This window comes from Bos taurus, chromosome 11 (genome assembly GCF_002263795.3).
Source record: "Bos taurus isolate L1 Dominette 01449 registration number 42190680 breed Hereford chromosome 11, ARS-UCD2.0, whole genome shotgun sequence".
In the NCBI taxonomy this organism is placed as follows: Eukaryota; Metazoa; Chordata; class Mammalia; order Artiodactyla; family Bovidae; genus Bos; species Bos taurus.
Window position 1 is genome coordinate 856,241 of NC_037338.1, and position 15,647 is coordinate 871,887.

The 15,647-nt window shown below is 48.5% G+C and overlaps 1 long non-coding RNA gene across 11 annotated transcripts in view; it reads left to right on the top strand.

Annotated features, from left to right (window-relative positions):
• The first annotated feature begins 2,768 nt into the window (after window positions 1–2,768).
• LOC132346534 (uncharacterized) overlaps window positions 2,769–15,647 on the top strand; it is a 268,491-nt gene continuing 255,612 nt past the window's right edge. For all 11 annotated transcript variants that reach the window (XR_009496354.1, XR_009496353.1, XR_009496352.1 and 8 more), the window contains exon 1: window positions 2,769–2,931. This is a non-coding gene — a long non-coding RNA (uncharacterized lncRNA). The remainder of the gene's footprint in view (window positions 2,932–15,647) is intronic.

Here is a 15,647-nt window from a genome sequence, read left to right on the forward strand (position 1 = left end):
CCTAATTCACAGAAACCTAAATTTTTCCAGTGCTATTTTCGTTGGGAAAGGATCATGTAGATGTTTCACAAGTGTTTCCAGGGCTTTCCCTGGCTGTCCAGTGGTTAGGGCACTGTGCGTCTACTACAGGGGGCACGGGTTCCATGCCTGCTTGGACAACTAGGATCCTGCATGTGGCCTGGCCCAGCCAACAAGTAGAAAAAAAAAAAAAAGATAAAAAGTGTTTCCACGTAGCCAGGTTTAAAATGACATCATTGTCTCCTTTCTGATGAACTGTGCAGAGGTAAGCTACCTTAAAGAAAATCCATTCTAGAGCTTTCCATATTAACAGTCATGGAAGGCGGTGCTGATCTGTCTCAATGAGTGATTTATTTATGAATGTATTGATGGCAGTCCCTTCTCACACTGATGGCCTTTCCCACTTCCTGGCCTGGATGAGAAGAGCTTTGGCAGTCAGGAATTGACATAGCATTCCTGGGATTATCCGTTGCAACATCACATGGAGGACACAGTTCTACTGACCTCACCCTGTGGTGCCTTAAATGGCTGCTATGGGAGGAGATCTTGCCCTAGAAGTTTCTGGAAGACCTCCCTGAAACAGTGTTGCTAAGGAAGAAACCACTGGTAAAATGATGCACTTCTGGCAGGAGGGTGTGGCTGCCCCTCAGAGCCTACATTTCCCAACTATTTTAGATTTCTTTAATTCATTTCTGGTAGTTTTTTCCAATTAATAATTTCTCAATTCCCCCAGGGATTAATGAGTTGACCTAATACAGTCTTCATAATGGACTTCCCTGGTGGCTCAGATGGTAAAGCGTCTGCCTACAATGTGGGAGATCTGGGTTCAATCCCTGGGTCGGGAAGAGCTCCTGGGGAAGACAATGGCAACCTACTCCAGTACTCTTGCCTGGAAAAACCCATGGACGGAGGAGCCTGATAGGCTACAGTCCATGGGGTCGCAAAGAGTCAGACAGGACTGAGTGACTTCACTTTCACTTTCAGCTTTCATAATGGAAGGCTGGCTTTCCCTGTACAGACCCCTGCACCACAGCCTGCATCCGGGGCTGCTGGCCTCATGGCCTGAGGTGGGTCCCTTTGGGACAGGCTGCTCATGGGCCCACCACCCCACCCTTGTTTCCACTCCCCTTGAAGAAAACACACTACGATGCATTGCACAACAAAGCTGTTCTGAAATTCTGGAAAACCAACAGGCTTTGCATGCTCCTGGAAAAAAACAAAAAACCAACCCCCCCAAAACTGCCAGAAATAAAAATATTTGGTCAATTCAATAATATACTGCAACTTTCACAGGGACTTCAAAGCACTTGGTGTTGTCTGATAGAAAAATTTTAACAGCCTTGATGGTTCTGTTAAAAGAACTGAGATCTAGAATAACAAACAAGTATTACTTCTGTGGTGGTTCAGTGGTAAAGAATCCACCTGCCAATGCAGAGGATGCAGGTTCAATCCCTTAGTTGGGAAGATACCCTGGAGGAGGAAATGGCAGCCCACTCCAGTATTCTTGCCTGGGAAGTCTCATGGACAGAGGAGCCTGGCAGGCTACTGGGGTTGCAAAGGGTCAGACTTGACTTAGCAACTAGAGAATAACAATAACAATTATTGCTCTAAGACGAATCTGACTCTAAATGGAGACTGGGTGTCCTGACCCCTCCAGGGTGAGGAGCAAAACGATGCAGCTTGCTCAAGTCTTCTGTCCCCTTCCAAAACAGTATTTCCTCATTTGCTCTCTATGCTTCAGGGGTATCACAGTGTGGGCTGCACAGCAGCAGGTACTAAGTCAGAAAGGGTGAAGGTTCCCCGTGTTCCCCCGTGGCCTTGTGTGGGTCATGCTCCAGAAACCAGGACGGGCCTGATGCAACCACAGCCACCCTTCTTGGTGGCTCAGTCTGCTTAACATCATGTGGATTTTGCTCTTCCGTTGATTCTCATAATTTAAAAATGTGGGAAGCTGTGGAAGGCTGCCCCACCCCTGGGGATCATTCCAAAGAAAACTGGGAGGTAAGGCTCGCCTCAGTCCTTGCATGCAGACGTCCGTCAACGGTTTGTACAGTTTCCAGGCTTCTGCTTTCATTTCATTCCTTGGGACTTGAATATTCAAATCTGGCATATTCTTGAAGCCTGAGAGATGGATTTAGAAGAGATTTTGTTTAAGTCACTTGATCCTAAAAACAGGGCACACCCTTCTTAATAAATAACTTTGAAGAAATTGTGGTTATAGATCCTGTGATTAGTTTGGTAGAGGAAGATGTGCAGGAATAAACACAGTGAAATCATGAGGGCAAAGTAATGTCCTCAAAGAATGAGATATTTCTCATTTTTCTCTACGTCCCTGAAATGTCCTGAAAAAGCAAGCATTCAGGGCAGGAGCTTTGCAATCAGTTACAAAACGTCAGTGTCTATTGAAGAAGGTTCAAATGCATGGAAGCCTCATGCATTTTTCTTTTTTTTTGGCCGTTCCTAGACCTCCTAAATAAGGCATTTTTCCCTAGAGTAGGCTCCCGGGCAGCATGTCAGGGCAGTGGCTGAGTCTGCTTGCCGGGGGTCAGGAAGGCTGTTCTTCCAGGAAGGGCTGCAGAGACCCTGGGAACAGGACTAGGCTGCTCACAAGTATGAAGAGAATGTCGGGAGAGGAAGTGGTGGCTGTGAGTCAGCATGAGTCATCTCGTTCCAATGAGAATGAAGACTGAGGTGTGCGCCTTTTTTTTCTCTCTCTCACTTTTTAAATTTTTTTTATTTTTTTGAGTCTCAATCGTGTGGACATCACTGGGAATGGAGGGAAATAACTGACTGAATGGTCGTTGCTTTTAAGTTTCAAACCGACATTCCAGGCGGGTTGTGTCTGAGCCAGCCTCGGGCTTTCAGACCTTCACAGCCTGGTCCTGAGAAGGTAGAGCTCTCAGCTTCTCCCTGGTGAGTATGTTTCTGTCACTTTCTTGCTCATTTCTGCAGTTTGTCTCAAGAATCTCAGCTCCAGGAGCTTGGCTGAGGGGTCTTGGAGTGGATGCTGTGTTTTGTTCAGATTTTGAAGACCTCTGACTTTAGAAGTTGGCTTCCCAGCGCCCTCACCCCGCTAGCTACTGTTTGTGAGCCTGATGGTTTGGAGAAATTTCTTAGCCTGTTAATTGTGAGCGTGTGTATTACGGAGAAGCCGGTGGTGCTTGGCTGGTTTAAAAAAAGCTGTTTTAAGACTCCTCTCTAGAGCCAAAGGGAAATTCAGAGATGGAGGTGGGTGACCGTGCTAACCCAGGGGTGCTGAGGTTGGGCTGGCTTCCGCTTCTCAGGGGTGGAGGCAAGACGGCTTCTGAGCAATTTCTGGCCTCGTGGTCTGAGCTGCCCACTTTTGGTGCAAGGGTTACAATAAAGAGATAGAATTTTGACTTTTCTCTCTAAAAGCATGTGAATGATTCCAGGAGCTTATTGAATGTCTTTTGCCTTTCCTTAGCACTGAAAGTCACAAACGGTAGTAAAATCAGAAAGAAAATATTCAGGGGGCCGGGGGCAGCGGGGGCGGGGGTGTGAGGATGGGGTTGCTGAGTCGTTGAGGCTTGACTTGACCTTGATATGTGTTTCTCAAGCTGTTACTATTCTGATAAAGCTTCGCTTTACTGTCAAGTAATATACAGGAAACTTTTTTTTTTTCAAATGTCGTCTGGTTACTGTAAATGAAACGGTTAAAATGTCATAAATACCTTATGATAAACATTTTTCAAATTTGCTTAAAAATCTGCACATCAGTAAGCAGGGTATGACAGAGCTTTTTCAGTACAGTCATTTGAGTGCGTGGGCTTCCTGGGTTAATAATGAGTCAGCACCCGATTTCTCAAATTGGAGTGGCTGAGAGAATATTCTGTTTGCCCCCAACACAGCCTGGGGGCTGGCGGGCCCCCTCCTGGAGGGTGTGGCTGTTTGGTCTCCTCTCCTGTTTGGGTGGCCCATCTGGCTCCAGTCCCAGCTCTGTGCTGTGTGGCTGGGAGACCGCTTTGCTGAGGGGTCCTTGTGCAGGTTCATCTCTTCTGGTTGACGCTGAGGGGTTTGAGGGACGGCCATCATGGGATTGGTTGAGTATACAGTTGGTGCAATTAAAAATCCAGAGTTTATGAAGGGTAGTGGTGGCCCAGGGCTGAAGCTGTATCTTGTGTCCTGTGATGTCACACTGGCCGAGGGACCCGGCGGGAGAGGCAGTCACCGCGTGAGTTTCAAAGCCCGTGTCGTGCAGGGGACAAGTAGCACAGGAAGACCGCTCCATGTCTTCGCTTAAAAGCCAAGAGCAAGATTCTGAGGAAGAAAACCTCCCTCCAACTTTCCTCTTCTTATCTACAACAGGAGAAAAATATTAAAATTTTAAACAATAATCACTGGGTTGCAGGCTAGCTGCTCAAGGCCCCAGCGCAGGCCCTTTTGTCTCCATCCTGCGCTAAGGTCTGTTGGCCGCGCAGGGCTGGTTTCTGATGTTCTGATGACTATAGGTGGCGGGTCCATATTCTTTGGATCGCAGGCCCTGTATAACCCTCAAGGCTATAACCCTCAAGCAAGGCTCTCGGGCTTCCAGACCATGTGTGACTCCACTCGTTTCAGTGGGTGGTCGGGAGGACTCAGAGAACCAAGTGTGTACAAGAGGGTCTGGGCTCAGCAGCACACGTGTGCTGAGTCCTTAAGTCACGTCCGACTCTTTGTAACCCCACAGACTAGCCCGCCAGGTTTCTCTATGCATGGGATTCTCCAGGCAAGAATACTCGGGTGGGTTGCCATTTCCTCCTCCAGGGGATCTTCCCAACCCAGGGATCAAACTTGATCTCCTGCCTCTCTCCCATTGGCAGGCAGATTCTTTACCATTGAGCCACCTGGGAAACCCTTGGACTCGGCAGGGACCCCCTCAATGTTAGCTCTACTGCCTTCCCCTCTTACCTGGACTCTGAAGGGATCTGGGCTTACAGCTCCTGAGTTTAGTGCCTCGACCTTTTCAAGCAAGATCCTGCGATTTCCAGCGGAATGAGCCTTGTTCCAAGGCTGAGTCATAGCCATACAAGTGTCAACGCAGGGGCTCAGCCAGGCAGGCGACAGGGGTTTCTAAGGTGGGAGATTTGCCCAGCATCTCTTTCTTGGTGAGTAATCTTTGTAAGTGCTCAGACAAATGCCATCTTTGTGGAGAGAAGAGCCCATAAGAGTAGAAATGCCTTAGGCAGTGCGTCTGTGTCCCGTGGCCACCAGTCCTCTCTGTGGTTCACATTTCAGAGATTGCACCAGGCATCAGACATGTGTTTATCCCTGGGTCCTGTGTCTTTAAATCCTCCTGGCTTTGGGGTGGCTGCTTTTATCCTAGACATTGATTATGTTCTTTCGTGTGGAAGTCAGGCAGTCGTATGGATGCTGGAGGTCCACGGTCTCTCACCCATGAGACAGAAGCCTATGGTGAACTGCTGTCATCACTTCTGTAATCAGAAGAAAGAGTCATTTAGGAAGGTCTGAAATAAAGCCGCAGATAGGTCTGAAAAGAGAGCATTTCTGAATGTGATTTGCTGCTTTATCATCTTTTTCTAGGGCTTCCCTGGAGGCTCAGTGGTAAAGAAACTGCCTGTCAATACAGGAGACCCAGGTTCAATCCCTGGGTCCGGAAAATACCCTGGAGAAGGGAATGGCAACCCACTCCAGTATTCTTGCCTGGGAGATCCCACGGACAGAGGATCCTGGCGGGCTACAGTCCATGGAGTCCCAGAGAGTCAGACATGACTGAGCAACTGAACAATAGCTACATCTTTTTCTAACTACCCAAAGGTGCTGAGTCTAAGTGTGAATGCGGGTAGGGATGAAGAGAGAGAAATATTCTATAATAGAAACTTCAGATGTTTTAAAAGCACATCTTTGGCAAAAAGAAAACGCTGAGAGTTTGATGACATTTGGCAAGTCGCCCTGCGCCCTCTGGTCATGGTGCCCTCAGCCTGAGGACTGGCCTAAGGCTTGCTGCCTAGGTTCCCCCTTCTCTGCTCCTAGTCAACATCCCAACCAGGGTTCTCATTATCCCTTGCAATGAGGTTTCCAAGGCACCTGAGAGGTGGCCCCCCAAACCCTCGATGTTTGGCAATCTGAGCTAGTTTTTTAACTTACTCGTGTCCTATCTTCATCACCATGAAATGCAAATATCATAGCACCAGTCTCGTGGGGCCTTGTAAAGATCAGTGGTAATTAGCACACAAGTTACAAGAAGACTCAGTAGCCATCACGTACACATTCACTGATTCAGAAATGTATTCACACACCTTTCCATCTGTCCCTGGGCCCTGAACCCTGTGAATCCATAAAGAACTGGCTCTGATGCCCCTGAAGTGAGATCCTGTCTGTGTCATCCATAATATGACACGTTCTGTATTTGCAGGACATTTCTTGATTGGTGAGTGGGAAAGTCTTTTTGGTTCTCTCCAGGAACACTGAGGTTCTAGATGTCATGACCATCATGACCATCATCATCATCCTTGTCCTTAACATTATCACAGAGAGAGCAGCTCTAATTTTATTCTGCCCAACCACGTGGTAATAATAGTAACTGTCTGTATATTACCTTTAACCCCCTTCTCCCAAATCCCACACGTACCCACCCTAGAAGACAGAAAGGAGGGCCGCTTTCCTCTACTCACTGGAGATCCAGGATTCTCAGGCAGGTGTATCAGGCAGAGCAGTTTCCTTCAAGGAGTGCGTTGGTGATGGGAGAGCCCCTCGCCCCCACCAGGAGAGCAGAGTCAGGAAAATAAGGGGACTAAGAGGATTCTGAGCATCATCCAACCAGACTCAGGCCACAAGCCAGAAAACTCATGACCACTGAACCTAGACCTGCCCCCAGGGTGGAAGCAACTGGATTCTGTACCCATGCTTCCTGTCTTAAAGTCGGCTACAGTCAACTTCTGGTTGTTTGAAAATCATCATAGTATATGGAGCTGACTCATATTGAAAATATTAAGTAAGATACACTTAAAACTAAAACACAGGGGAACATAATTTGTCCTTGCCTTGTCGATTCTGGAGACGTTCAAGATCAGACAGTGTCTCAAAAGTCAGATCTTTACATTCCTTCTGCAGGGATCCAGAAGTCCCAAGTGTGTCCCTGTGCTGTCTCTGCCCTCCTAGGAATGGCCCCATCAAAGTAAGGTGCCAGGTGCTCTGTGCATCTCCTGTCTGAGTTCAGGCTCTGCATCCTGGGCTCTGGCTCCAGTGTGTCAGTCAGTCTTAAGTAGTGTCACTTTGTGGACAGTTTTCCCCCTGCAGCCGCTTCTGCCATAATCCAGAGGACCTCTACCCAGCGCCTTGGGGTGGGGCAGTGCTGTGCTTGGCTCAGCGCTGCGGGGCAGAGTTTGGGCTCCTACCAGACTCAAGAGGACAGTTCTGGGGAGACCACAGAGCTCAGGCAAGGTGGAGCCAACAACAGATCAGAAGGAAGTCGAGGCCACAGAAAGGAGGGGTGGGGTGGGGGGAGGCTTGACTGGTCTCAGAGGATTCCTCTGATTTAAAAAAAAAAACCAGACAACTGGTTTTATTGCCCCTTGTGTAATCAGAAAAGCTAATGGTGAGGGCGAATCTCATCCACTGCAGTTTTCTTGCTTATCTTTGGCTTTCGGGATTGGTTATTCTGCAAGGGAAGGCTTCTACTGCAGGCACTTTTAGCCCTTCTAGCCACCCTGTCCTTTCACAAAAGTATCATACTTAAAATTTTAGAATTTTTAATAATGGCTGAAATGTTCTCATTGGACAAATCCTTCATAGAGTGTGAGAGGGAGAGTTTCTATCAGTTCAGCTAGATATAAAGTGAAACTATCAAATAGCAGGGCGTCCAGCAAGTGTTTAGGTTTCCTTTCTCTTTGAAAAAGATAAAGCAGGTTGTCTGTCCAGGGTGAAGGCCAAAAGACAGTTCATTCATCTTTCTTCTCTGCCATCCTCAGCAGCTTTTCCTTGAAATTGCCTCATGGTTTTATGAAGGCTGCTGGATCTCCTGCCATCACCTCTTCATTCCATACAGGAGGAAGAAGGGACAATGAGGGAAAACAGCTAAGAACCCTGGATGTCAAGCTCCTTTAAAGAGCCTTCCTAGAACCCCCAACTAACCCTTTCTGCCTAAATCTTTCACTAGCCTCCTCTCTGGAGAGGATCCTAGGAATTTTTTTTTTCTTAAACTGGGCACATTGCTGACCCTGACATTGCTCTCACTGGAGGTATCAGGAGGGGAGTACAAAGAGACTGGTTTCCAGAGCTTTGAACAACTGGAGGAGACATTCAAAGGGACAGAAATCCCTTTGATTTTTGTGTTATATCTAAATAGAACTTCTTTTCATTCATGCATTTAGCAAATATTTCTCTTTTATCCATTAAAGTAATGAAAATCTGAGTACTGTTTTGTTTATGGAGTGTTTACTGGGCAGCAGGCCCAGTTCTGGATGCATTGTATATATGACCTCACTTAGTCCTCACAGAAGTGTGCGCAGAGTCCATCAGGTATCGTCCCCATTGTCCAAATGAGGAACCTGGGATCCAGAGGGGTTTAGGAAGATGAGTAAGACCACACTGAGCTTGGCTTTGAAACCAACCATCTGGTTCTTGGACCCAGAGATGTGAACAGGCAGACAAGCTCTCACCTATCATATCTTTCTGATGAAACAGACATAAATAAATCCAGGAACATCAGGAGGTTGCGGGTGCCCCAGGAGACTGGCCCAGAGAGATGGGGAGCTCTCATCTCCGGCACTGCAGAATCAGGGCCGAGCTGAGCCTTCTGCACCCCGCCTCCCCCAGGGGACACACCAAGAATCTCAGCTATGTCTGGGCTCATGACTCACCCCTTTCCTTGCAGCCAGCTCTTCCCAACTTGGACCGGCTCCCGAGTCAGGACCACGCCCTTCCAATCCCGGAGCTGTAGCAAGGAAACTGCCCAGATCCGGCTTCAAAGGCTGGGCGGGGTTCCAGGGAAGAATAGAATGACTGAAGCAGAAGAGGCGGGGCTCCGAGGGCTTGCAAGTTATTCACACCACTCAATCTGGCCTTCTCGGCTCCACACAGCCGCCTGCTACCTAGTGACACAGTCGGGGCGATGGGATGCCTGGGGGCAGGAGGGGTTTGGGGGAGGGGAAATATTTGCTGTTAGCACACCTTGGACCTGCCCTGGGCCAGGAAGACCCCCTGGACAGAGGAGCCTGGTGGGCTATAGTCCATGGAGTCGTAGAGAGTGGGATACAACTGAAGCAAGTAACACACACCTGGGAGCTCAGGCCCCTCCTGTGCTCTGCTCACTCGGCACCTTCTCGGGGCCTTCCTCTTTCAGCTCCTGACGCAAGGTGGCCAGTGGAAGGCACAGTTTGTAAGCCCATGGCCTTATTTTCTGTGTGTCCAATGCAGAGGAAGGCCTGGGAGGGTCTTGTCATGGAGACTGTAGGCCAGTCCTGATTGGGGGAATGGTTTCTGGACTGGGGTGATCCCCTGGATTGTGAGTGGTCCTCTAAATTGTAGGTGGTCCTTTGGAGTGTGGAGGATCCCTGGACTGTGGGCCGTCCCCGGGACTGTGGGAGATCCTCTGGACTGCGGGTGGCCCTCTAGACTGTGAGTGGTCCTCTTGACTATGCGTGACCCACAGCAGTGCCTCTGAGGGTGGCCAGTGGGTCTGGCCTGTTGTGTGTGGTTGGTGAGGCTCACTTCAGTTCTGGAAGTAACCGTGTGGGTTTTCAGATAAGGATTCTCACAGCAGAGTCATATGCTTGTGCTCATTTTTACTTCCCCATTCCTCATTCTCCCTGTAACTGTACCACTTGTGCAGAGAATTTGTCCAGTGGGTATGGGTTTCAGTCTCTAATGCTAAGGTATCAAAGCTAGTGTGTGTGTGTGTGTGTGTGTGTGTGTGTGTGTTGCTCAGTTGTGTCTGACTCTGCCATGCCATGGACTGTAGCCTGCCAGGCTCCTCTGTCAGTGGAATTCTCCAGGCAAGAATACCTAAGTGGGTTGCCATTATCTTCTCCAGGGGATCTTCCTGACCCAAGGATCAAACCTGGTTCTCCTGCATTACAGTTCAGGTCAGTCCCTCAGTCGTGTCTGACTCTTTGCGACCCCGTGGACTGCAGCACCCCAGGCTTCCCTGTCCATCACCAACTCCCAGAGCTTGCTCAAACTCATGTCCGTTGAGTCAGTGATGCCATCCACCCATCTCAGCCTCTGTCTTCCCCTTTTCCTCCTGCCTTCAATCTTTCCCAGCATCAGGGTCTTTTCCAATGAGTCAGCTCTTCAAATCAGGTGGCCAAAGCATTGGAGCTTCAGCATGAGTCTTTCCAATGAATATTCAGGAATGATTTCCTTTACCATTGAGTGGTTTGATCTTGCAGTCCAAGGGATTCTCAAGAGTCTTCTCCAATACCAGTTCAAAAGCATTAATTCTTGAGCGCTCAGCTTTCTTTATAGTCCAACTCTCACATCCATACATGACGACTGGAAAAACCATACTGGAAAAACTTTGTGTTGGCAAAGTAATGTCTCTGCTTTTTAATATGCTATCTAGGTTGGTCAAAGCTTTTCTTCCAAGGAGCAAGGGTCTTTTAATTTCATGGCTGCAGTCACCATCTGCAGTGATTTTGGAGCCCCCCCAAACAAAGTCTCTCACTGTTTCCATTATTTCTCCATCTCTTGCCATGAAGTGATGGACTGGATACCATGATTTTCGTTTTCTGAATGTTGAGTTTTAAGCCAATTTTTTCACTCTCTTCTTTCACTTTCATCAAGAGGCTCTTTAGTTCTTTGCTTTCTGCCATAAGGGTGGTGTCATCTGCAGTATCTGAGGTTATTGATGTTTCTTCCGGCAGTCTTGATTCCAGCTTGTACATCATCCAGCCTGGCATTTCACATGATGTACTCTGCATATAAGTTAAACAAGCAGGGTGACAGTATACAGCCTTGACGTACTCCTTTTCTGATTTGTAACCAGTCTGTTCTATGCCCAGTTCTAACTGTTGCTTCTTGACCTTCATACAGATTTCTCAGGAGGCAGGTAAGGTGGTCTGGTATTGCCATTTCTTTAAGAATTTTCCAGTTTGTGGTGATCCACACAGTCAAATGCATAGTCAATCAAGCAGAAGTAGATGTTTTTCAGGAACTCTCTTGCTTTTTTGATGATCCCATGTGAAATCTGATCTCTAGCTCCTCAGCCTTTTCTAAATCCAGCTTGATCATCTGGAAGTTCTTGGTTCACGTATTGTTGAAGCCTCACTTGGAGAATTTTGCGCATTATTTTGCTAGCATGTGAGATGAGTGCAATTGTGCAGTAGTTTGAGCATTCTTTGGCATTGCCTTTCTTTGGGATTGGAATGAAAACTGACCTTTTCCAGTCCTGTGGCCACTGCTGAGTTTTCCAAATTTGCTGGCATATTGAGTGCAGCACTTTCACAGCATCATCTTTTAGGACTTGAAATCGCTCAACTGGAATTCCATCACCTCCACTAGCTTTGTTCGTAGTGATGCTTCCTAAGGTCCCCTTGACTTCACATTGCAGGATGTCTGGCTCTAGGAGAGTGATCGCACCATTGTGGTTATCTGGGTCATGAAGATCTTTTTGTACAGTTCTTCTGTGTATTCTTGCCACCTCTTCTTAATATCTTCTGCTTCTGTTAGGTCCATACCATTTCTGGGTCCTTTATTGTGCCGTTGCCTTACGGCGTTTTCTTCAGCGTCTGAGCCACCAGGGAAGCCTATCTAAAGCTAGAACACTCCTTTATTCTCTAAATTACATCACAGTCTCTTGCAAGCTTATACTGCCCCTACTGCACCCCCTCAATCTGGCTGCTGGGGATTCAGATTCTTTCACTGGGGATCCTCGTTAGTCCTGGATCATCAAACAACCTAGGGGTCATGTGGTGCCAGAAGAGGGGGCAGGGGCGGTATCCGGTGTGTGTGGTGGCCACCACAGCTGCCGCTTCAGCAGTGAAGGTGTGGAAGGGCTGAGGCCCCAGAGCTCCTCTGCATCCTGCTCCACCGAATAGGAGCCCGCATGACCTGGTGGTCTGTCCCGTGCCCACAGGCCTGCTCGTTGGAGGTGTGCTACTTCTCCCACGGCCTGGCGTGAGCCCCTAAGCCTCCACAGCTGCCCTTGGCCACGTCTGATGGGAGTGCCGTCTGCCTGATCTGTCCTGCCCAGTGCCTGCTGCTGGACCACTCCTGACCTGGGCCTCTGTCTTGGCTTGGAGGGCCAGAAAGAGCAATGTTAACAGTGGAGGCGAAACTGGACACACTTGGGCCGCCCATGGGAGACCGTGGTGTCCTCTGTGGCTTCCCAAACCCTCCAGAGCACACCATCCTGTATGCAACCCCAGCCACACGTGGCTAGTGTGACTGAGGAGCTGAGTTAAATTACTTTTTACCTCATTTCAATTAATTTAAAAGTGAGTGTATGTAGCTGCATGTAGCTAGTAGTTACCTTATTGGGCGGCACAGATGGACAGCTTGTTGTCCTAATCCGGGTTGAGGGTCAGGCCATCACCCCAAGAAAGGGTGTGGCCCTGGGGTGAAGGTTCAGAATGGGGCACCTTGTCTACTGGGGTCCCCAGAAGAGTGTGTGCCTCTCCCAGGTGGAGATACCTTCCGCCAAGAGGGTGGGCCAGGCAGGTGGAGATCCTGGACCTTGGTCCCCCGTGACCGTAAGCCTCAATGTCCCCATCTCTGGGGGATAAACCCCCAAGTGACTCTCAGGGCCTGAAGGTCCCCAGGTGCGGGGTCTGTCCAGGAGGATGCCAGGGCTGGGCGCCTGGCACCCGGAACATTTCTGCCAGTGGTGTTGATGGCTTTTTCAAGGTTTAGGGGCCTCAGCTGAGGAGCACACGGCCTGACCATCTATGTTTGTGGTATCTGATCATGAACTTTGCTCTTAGCAGACAGGCATCCTTAGTTTTGTTTGCGTAGAGCCATTTCAAGGACTAAGCAGATTGGCTTAAGGAAACCTCAAGTGTTCCTGTCACTGGCCTCCTCCACATCCTCCAAATGCATCTTCTCTTTTTTCCCCGCCACACAACTTGTGGGACCTTAGGTCCCTGACCAGGATTGAACTTGAACCCACAGCATTGAAAATACTGAGTCCTAATCACTGGATGGCCAAGGAAATCCCTCTTTTGACTTTTTAAGAGCGAAGCATTAAGCTGTGTCCAATCATCACTGATAAGAAACACAAGCAGTGGGGAGATGAGCTGACCTTGGAAGACGGCAAGCCTTGGCCCTTTGGCCTTGCAGCTCTCAGCGCAGTACATGCTCACTCGGGCACAGATGATGTCATTGCTCATGTGTGGGATTGTGGGCTGAGACAGACTACCGTTCCTCCCCAAAAGCAACCCCAAAGTCCAAGATTTTGCTCCTGGCAGCTCCCCCAAGCCCAGGGCCCTTTGCTTTTGTTTCTTGGACCATGTGTCAGCAGGGAGGCCACTGAGCACTGTGACGAAGCTGCTGCTGGAGCTGAAATTCTGCCTAATCTGTGACTCACTGCCTGGTAAGTCATTCGCACCTCCTGGCCTGTTTCCTAATCCTTGAAATGGGAACATGGGAGCAATGGCCACAGAGGATTGTTTTGAGGATGAAAGATTCTTCATGAAAAATCCTTAGAAACGTGCCACAAATAGTAAGTGTTCTGTAGAATTAGCGGTTACTGTTAGAACTGATACCTTTTTGCCGTTCACTGTTTTTGTTATGTTTTTAAATTGAGGCACAGATGATGAATATGTCATTTACTCCTGACTTTTCTCTGGGGCCCAGATCTCTACCCCTACAGTGGGGGTGGAAACACACTGCTTGTGTGTTTCTTATCAATAATGATAAGATAAGCATCAAGCATCACAGCTTGGTGCTTCTCTTTTAAAAAGTCAAAAGACCTCCACCACATACACTCCAACCTTGGCATCTGAAGAAGCCTGCAGGCTTTTCCTCCAGGCCCAAGGGTCAGTGTGGCTTCCACCAGGAGACGGAGATTCAACTGCCCATCCTATGTTTTTTGTTTTAATTTTTATTTTATATTGGGCCATAGCTGATCAAGCCTGGCATGCCGCAGTTCACGGAGAAGGCAATGGCACCCCACTCCAGTACTCTTGCCTGGAAAATCCCATGGACGGAGGAGCCTGGTAGGCTGCAGTCCATGGGGTCGCTAGGAGTCAGACACGACTGATCGACTTCACTTTCACTTTTCACTTTCATGCATTGGAGAAGGAAATGGCAGCCCACTCCGGTGTTCTTGCCTGGAGAATCCCAGGGACGGGGGAGCCTGGTGGGCTGCCGTCTATGGGGTCGCACAGAGTCGGACACGACTGAAGCCACTTAGCAGCAGCAGCAGCAGCAGCAGCTGCCCCTGAAGCCACTGTCACAGCCAGGATAGTAATTATGGTCGTAATTCAACACACGCCTTAGCATCCACTGATGAATTATTTTGTCCCCCAAACTGCTGAATTATAACTCGAGCCCCAGCTTCTTCCACGCCAGAGCCCTTCCAATGGTGTGGACACTGGCACTTGCGTCCAAGCTCTTCCTGCTCCCCGTGGTTCCTGAAATGTGCAGTAGCCTTGAGCCCGCGCCCCTTCACGGCACGGCCTGCAGTTCTCCGACGTCCCTCTTCACAGAGGCCCCACACCCTGCCTGCTGGGCTGAAGGTTTAGGCCACACGCTCATCTGTTGGGCCCACAGTCAGCCACCACCCCGCCTCTTTGTGGGGATCTGTCTAAAGCCACATCTCTCTCATTTTGCATTTTTGATGGAAACTTGCTTTTGACTTTTTTAAACAGAAGTAAAATTTTACATTTTCCTTTGTTTGATCTTCTAGATTTGATCTGCATATCCTCTAGTTAAAATGTAAAGCTTCTCCTCACCAGCTACCTCTTACACACGGTAGCGTATATGTCGATGCTGATTTCTCCGTTCGTCCCACTCTTTCCTTCCCCCGCTGTCCACAAGTTTGTTCTCTATATCTGTGTCTCCATTCCTTCCCTGCAAATAGGTTGATCAATACAATTTTTTTTTTTTAGATTACAGGGAGCCCAGCCTGGTGCTCTATGACGACCTAGAGAGGTAGGGGAGGGAAGCGATATATGTATTATGGCTGATATATGTATTATGGCTGATGTGCCTTGTTATATGGCAGAAACCAACATTTTTTTTCTTCCAATTAAAAAAAAAAAACTTTTTTAATGCAAAGCTCTGCATCATTGGCCAGTTGGAGGGGTATCCATTTTATAAATTGACTGGAAGGTCTTTTGACTTAGGGGAGACCTAGAGCAGAGGCCTGTAGCGCTCCACTGGTGATTGTCTTCGAGGCTACCAGCATCTAACACTCTGGGGCACCTCACAAAACACAAACAACTCACCTTGCAACACAAGTTTCAGTGATATGGATGAAAGGATGTGTGGCGTGATACCATCAGATGTGTGATGTGATCTTATAGACAGGTAGGGAGCGTAGCAATAATTTAGACACTCAGCCAGAATTCTGATGGGAGGTGGGTAGCCACCCTCTTTCTCTCCTGTTCTATTCTGTCTTTCCCCCATCCTCAGGCATGAGAAGCTTTTGGGAAGGGTAGCTGTTAATTAGATACTGGGGCTTCCTGGTGGCACTAGTGGTAAAGAATCTGCCTGCCAAAGCAGGAGAT